The following is a 7,285-nucleotide window of genomic DNA, read 5'->3' as shown; positions in this document are numbered from 1 at the left end:
CTCATTCCTCTCCACATCAAGCAAAAACACTTGATAATTGATTCTAAGGAGCTCAGTCATCTCTCTCCAGCCTACTTAACCACTCTCCTTTCCCAATGCCCCCCAGCTCATATGCTTCATTCCTCTCAATCTAATCCACTCACTGTGGCTCATCCTCATCTCACCCGCTGCTGACCTCTTGCTCCCTCCCTCCCTCCCTTTCTGCCTGGAACTCCCTCCCCCTTTGCAACCAAAAAGCCACTGCTTTCCCCACCTTCAAAGCCCTTCTGAAACCATGTCTCCTCTAGGAGACCTTCTCTGATTAACCAATCAATTATATTTAGTGAGTACTGACTGTACGCAGAGAACTGTACTAAGTGCTTGGAAGAGTGTAATATTATAGTTGACAGACAGATTCCCTGCCCACAATGAGTTTACAGTCTAGGGGAATTGATTAATTTCTAATTTCCCAGAAGATATCCCTTCAACTCCCACGAAAGCCCTTCTGGGTCTCCTAAACATTTGAGCACTCACCCCAACCCATAGAACTTATGTACCTATCTTTACAGTCTATTACTTTCTTAGTAAGACCTTGGTACAAAGCTCTGCACACAGTAGTGATTCGATAAGTACTTTTGATTGACTAACTGATTCAGGTAAGCTGCCCAACCAGCTCCTCTCTAAACTCCCCCTCTGATGTTATATCATTAGTGTTAGTTCGTGGTATTCTCCCCAGTCCTGGAAGAAGAGACTTTTCTGCACCCCTAGCGTAGGCTTCCAGTCTGAATCTGAGAGAAATGGGGGTAAATGAGAATACTAAGTAAAATTTGAACACTTAACAAAGAATGCTCACTGCCTTTTGGATCCCCTGGTGTTGTACCTCTGCCAAATGTGAAAAGAGCTGGGAGAATACTCTGAGGTCTGATTCCTTCTAAACAGGATGTTCTCCTCCCCCGTGATTTATGCTGTAGAGGTCCCAGCTCTTTGTCCTTTCTTAAGTTCTAAGAGGAATCAATCATTCAATTGATGGTGTGTACACAGAGAACTGCACTAAGTTCCTGGGAGAGTCCATTGGAGGAAAAGGAGAGGTTAGACCTTGGAAGGGGAAGAAGAAGCCCTGGAATCTTGGGAACTTTGGATTTCTGGTCTTAAAGGTCAATTTGGGGGAGGGGTCAATGCCCCTGAGTTTATGGGGACAGAGAAGGTGGCTGATACAGAGGTACCTCCAGGCCTAGGGAGCATAAGAGTAAGAGTATGTCTCTTCCTTAGGCTGACAGTCCCAAGGAGGTTTTAGGCCATGGCAGGCAATTTGAGGAAAATCTATGTCCCTAACTTTGGACTGTCCTGACTAAACTGATCAGACCTGCAGTTGCTCTTGTTTTGAATGGTCACACACCCACACCTGGGCTGAAGCATAAACTCAGTATGTCTTCAGCTAATCTCCCAGGGCATTCTGGGACATTTTTACTGTTCTGGACTCGAAGTAAGACTGTTTCAGAATGCCAGAGAACTTTAACTCCATACTTCCTCTCTCTTTCCAGTACCCCCTGCTCCCAGGGAAGGTATGCAAAGTTGGGATGGTGTCCAAGGTCCCCATTTTCCACATAAGGAATATGGGGAGCCTTTGAGGAAGCACTTTTTCACAGAGCTTTTGCGTCTGATCTCAGGCACCTCTACATAGCAGAGTTTCTCAGTGGAGACCCCCTTCCTCATCTGGGTGTGATCGGTGTTCCCAAGACTAAGAGCACACCAAGGAATGGGTATTTGGGTTACACCTGAGAGCTGAGAAAGTCCATGTATGTGTGAAATCCTTACCAGTGTTAGCCCCCATTTCCCCCGAGAAGCTGTTAGATTGGTGGCCCCCTCTAACCACTACCATTTTTGTTCTGGACTTCCCACTGCTCCACACTCCCCTCTTCCAGCTCGTGTGCCACACACCCCCTCAAACCCTCCCCAACACACACACACACACACACAAACACACACACACACAAACACACACACACACATTCTTTAGCCTGAAAAGTAGAAGCCACCTGGAATACCAATCTGGGTGCTTTAGAAGCAGAGGCCCATGTGCTTCTGTAAGGACATAGGCTCCCTAAAGCTCCTTGTGGACTGGGAATGTGTCTTTCAACTCTGTTGTATTGTACTCTCCCAATGCTCCGCACACAGCACGCAGTAGATCCCATGGATTGATTGATTCGTTTGGTCCTTTACCTCTAGGTCATTTGAAAAAACAAATAGTTGCTTAAAATAGCCAACCAGCTGGTCAGTGTCCTGTGGACTCAGGTGCTGTTTGTTCTAGGTGCCTTTGGCCCTTTGGGCTCTAAACCCCACGAGGTCAACTCTCCCTAGTTGCTTTGGACAGAAAGGAAAAGTCACTAGGGCACAGGGCAGAGCTGAAGGCTGAATAGGTGCTCCCGGACCCCAGGTCTGATAGCTAGAGGACTCTGGTCCTTCTGCAGCATGACTGCTGAGAGAGCAGCTCTGCCTCAGTGGGAGGTAAAGAAATTAGCCCCAATCCACACTGAGGAGGCAGGGAAGGTAGTCTGAGATGGACTTCTTCTCAAACAATCAAGCAATCAATGGCATTTATTTTGTTCTTACTGTGTGCAGAGCAAAGCAGTGTGTCTTAGTGGATAGATTACGGGCCTGGGAGTCAGAAGGACCTGGGTTCTAATCCCAGCTCTGCCACATGTCTGCTGTGTGACCTTGGGCAGGTCACTTTACTTTTCTGTGCCTCAGTTTCCTCATCTGGAAAATGGGGATAAGCGTGTGAGTGCCACGTGAGACAGGGACTGTGTCCAACCTAATTTGCTTGTATCTACCCCAGTGCTTAAAACAGTGCTTGGCACATAGTAAGTGCTTAACAAGTATCATAATTATTACTAACTGCTTGGGAGAGTACACCCAGTAAGTACTTAATAAATACTAATTTACTATTACTAATAGTTGGTAGAACCGATCTGTACCTCCAAGGAGCTCATGGTCTAGAGAGGAAAACAGACATTAAAATAAATTATAAATAGGGGAAATGGCAGAGTGTAAGGATAAGTGCTGTGGGGTTGAGGGCAGCGTGGCCTAGTAGAAAGATCCCGAGGCCTGGGAGTCAGAGGACCTGGGTTCTAATTCCAGCTCCACCACTTATCTGCTGTGTGACCTTGGGCAAATAACTTCACTTTTCTGTGCCTCAGGTCCCTCAGTCTGCAAACTAGGGATTCAATACTGTTTTCCCTCTACTTAGACTGTGAGCGTTATGTGGGACCTGATTATCTTATATCTACCTCAGTGCTTAGTACAGTGTTTGGCATGTAGTAAGCACTTAACAAATGCCCCAATTAAAATTATTACAGATCCTTGTACCCAAGTACACAGAAGGGAGAGAGAGTAAAGGAAATCAAGTCTCTCCCCATCCCGCTCTCCCTTGTCTTCCTCTTCCTCCATCCCACTCTCCCTCATCCCCATCACCCACAGTATATTCCTCCTTTCCAGGGTATATTCCTTCTTTCCAGGGCAGAATGGTTCCTGTTTGGAAGCTCTTGCTGACGATTGGCTGGGGCAAAATGTGGCAGCTGAGGCAGGGAACACCAAGGATGAAGAGAAGGAAGGATCTCAGAGCAGAGTTGGACACAAACCAGTTTAATGAGAGGATACCACAGCAGCAGCAGCAGCAGGGTGACAGGCCAATGGTGATTCCAGGCTTCTAAGCTGTGGGGAGGCAGCAGTGGAGGTGGGGTAGGCCGGACTTGGGGGATTTTTAAGAAATCCCAGCTGGGGCTCATCTGTGACCGGAGACGGACTTGACTCTGAAGCAAGAACAGTGGCCTGACTGGAAACCGAATCTAGGCCACAGGACCAAAGAGCAAACAGAAATTGAAATCCAAACTGGGCCACCTATCACCTCTCCTGCCCTCTGAGACCTGAGAGTCAGTGCTCTGGGGAGGCTCAAATAATTCTTTGTTCGAGGCAGGGTTGCCAACTGCTGAGAATGAGACTTACAGATAGTTTGGAAACATTTACTGACTTCCAAACTTTTTTACTGACATGAGTTTGCATAATGTAAGATGGTAATCAGATGTCAGTTGTGGCACCTATTTGGTTTATAGCTAACCTGGGCCGAAAGCCCTGCAAACAGGGCTAGCAAATCTAAGTAGGGGGGAGGTAGGGGTGGTGGGGGCAACTAGAAATTGTCTGGAAACCATGGCGGCCCCTCCCCGCAACTCTTCTCCCCTGCCTGCTTCCTCTTCCTGCCACAGAGGTCTCAAGCGGCAATTCCCGACCCCTCTCCTCTAGGCTAACTGACTCTTGGAGGAGGAGAAAAAGGTACTAACTGAGGAGAAGTTGGAGAGGGAGGAAGAAAAAAGAGAGAGCGTGAGAGAGGAAGAGGAATCAGGAGGGAGAGGGGAGGAAGAAGAAGAGCAAAAAGGAAGGAAAGAAGAAAAGTGAGGGGGAAGAAGGGAGTAGAGAAGAGATGGGAGGCAGAGAGAAGAAGAGTAGACTGTAAAGGATTTCCCTTTCCCCTCTTTCTTCTCTCCACTCTTCCTCACTCCCCCCTCTCCACATCTTGCAGTCGGACAAGCTCACAGCCCCAGAGACATCATTTGAAAAATGGGGTGGGGAGGGAATAATAACTGTAACAATCATGGTGATATTCGTTCAGTGTTTACACTGTGCCAAGCACTGTACTAGGTTCTGGGATAGATCCAAGCAAAGCATGGAAGAGAAAGGGTCCCTGGCCCAAATTGGGGAACCTGATGGCCCACAAGAGCTTGCAGCTAGGGTCTGGGGTGCAGGGAAGGGGAGGGGAAATGGAAGGAGGAGAAGGAGGAGGAGGAGGAGGAGGGCAGGAGCCACCCCATATGAGACAGGGACAGCCAATAGAGTTTTGAGGAGCAGTGTAGCCTAGTGGAAAGAACACAGGCCTGGGAGTCAGAGGATCTGGGTTCTAATCCCGGCTCGGCCATTTGCTTGCCGTTTGATCTTGATCCAGTCACTTAACTTCTCTGTGACTCAGGAACTTCATCTGTAAAATGGGGATTTAATCTACCTTCCAACATAGACTGGGAGCCTCAAGTGGGACAGGGGCCCTGTCCAACTTGATAAACTTGTATCTACCCCAGTGCTTAGAACAGTGCTTGACACATAGTTAGCACTTAACAAATACCATAAAAAAACCAGAGTGAAGATCTCGAAAGTTTTCCTGCCTCCCCCTGCTCACCCTATTTGTCTATTTCTGGGTCCTTGACCCCCACTGCCTCAGGCCTACTGACCTCCTTAGTGCAAACAGGAAATGGAGCCAGCTGTGGGGCCCTATCCTATTTCCCAGTCAGGCTCTGGAGCTCTCTGCTGATGAAAGTAATTCCCCTCTAGGCCCAGGCCCCTGCTCCTGTCCAGGAAGCTGTATGCAAGCAGCTGCAGAAGGCTAGCCCTCTCCAACGTTGGGGAAAGAGGAAGTGGGAGCCCCAGACAGAACTGTGTCACTCATTGTTCCCAGGGTCCCCTGTCTGTCCGTCTGTCTGTGCTCCCCACAGCTCCATGACAGCCCCGGCCCAGAAAGCCTCCAACAAATTCCTGCTCTCTTGGGACGTGGGAGCCCCAGAGTTGCTGGGCAGAGAAACAGACCGACCTCCTCACTCTCTCCCTATGTTCGTCACTCACCACGGGCTGCTAATGACAGAACAGTGCACCCACAGAAGGGAGTCAAGAGACTGCAGCTTCAGCCTTTTCCCGTTCTCTGTCCAAGCCCCTCCCTCAAGCCTTCCCGGCAAGTGAAACTAAATCCAAAGCCACTCCTTCCTCGAACTTTTCCATCTTTGTGGATAACACCATCGCCCTGCCTGTCCTTGAAGCCCAAGAGCTTTGAAGCAGTTTGGCCTAGCGGAATGAGCATGGTTCTGGGAGTCAGAGGACATGGGTTCTAATTCCGACTCAGCCACTTGCCTGCTCTATGACCTTGGGCAAATCACTTAACCTTTCTGAACCTCAGTTTCCTCATCTGTGAAATGGGGGAATAAGGTACCTGTTCTCTCCCCACCTTAGACTGAAAAAGTCTCATGGAGAACAGAAAATGTGCCCGATCTGATGATCTTGTATCTACCCCAGCACTTAGTGTGCTGCTTGGCATATAGTAAGTGCTTCTCACCATTATCATAATTGTTATTAACCTTGACATAATCCCAGTTTCCTTGCCATCTTTTGACTCTCACATTCAGTCTGCAAATACAGCTGGTTTTCCCTCCAAATATATCCCAGATCTGTCCTCTTTTCTCAACCAAAAACACTACCACCTGTTGTTTTATTTTTATTTTCAAACTCCATGTCCTGCCATTAGCTTAGCCCAGGAAAAGAAGGCTTCTGGGAAAGAGCAGATACCCCTACCCCAGATCCCCTGGTAAACATAGAAAAGAGCGTGAAGTTGTCTTTGTGTCCACACTGGCTTCTCACCAGGAAGGGGGAAGTGGGATTGAGTCGTGGGTAGGGCTACAAAAAGGAGGCGAATTCTGGAGATCCAGGGTGGAGATCCAGGGGAGCAACAAACCAGGGTAAGTCACCTTTTCCTTTGTTTTCTTTTATTTCCAGATCCTTCCACTGGGGGTCTTTTGAGAAACAGAAATCCCCTGTCCCATGACCCCTGGCTAACTCAGACAAGCGTGTGACAGTCCAGTTAAAATCGCGTGTGCAGACTCCTCACATTTTCATCTTATTTTTCTTTTGCTACTTACAGCTGGTACTCCCATTACCAAACCCTTTATAATCGTCAATACTTAGGAAGGGAGAGTCTCACTTAAAAACAGTGTATTAACTGGATCCAGACAACAGGAGGGCAGTAAGCAGAAAAAGCCATTTCCTGTTTTTATGTATCCCTCCATGGGCCTAACCCAGAAAAGGGAGCTTCTGGGGAAGCAGGGCTCCCTTGCTTCTGGCTGGTGTGGGGTGGGTTGTGGGGCTTTCAGTTTTAAGTTATAGTAGTAGTATGCATTAAGTGCTTACTTTGTGCAGAGCGCTGCACTAAGCGCTGGGAAAGAATACATAGGTGGGAATTAAACATGGTCCCTGTCCCTCAAAGGGCTCACATTCTAAAAATATAAGGGGGAGGAGAAGCCACATAAGGAGAGATGAAACCAGAAAGCTCTAAAACAACATAAAAGATGAGTGCCAATTCAGAAGATAGAAACCCAAATTAGTAGGGTGCTGTGGCTAGAGGAGCAGAATTTCAGGCTTCTCATGGCTCAGAGTCCAAGATATAGCTGCTATTTCTATCCCATTCCTTCATGACATACAAGTGCCATTTCTCTGTTGTAGT

The sequence above is a fragment of the Ornithorhynchus anatinus genome, chromosome X1 (genome assembly GCF_004115215.2).
Source record: "Ornithorhynchus anatinus isolate Pmale09 chromosome X1, mOrnAna1.pri.v4, whole genome shotgun sequence".
Classification (NCBI taxonomy): Eukaryota; Metazoa; Chordata; class Mammalia; order Monotremata; family Ornithorhynchidae; genus Ornithorhynchus; species Ornithorhynchus anatinus.
Note: the sequence above shows the minus strand (reverse complement) of the source record.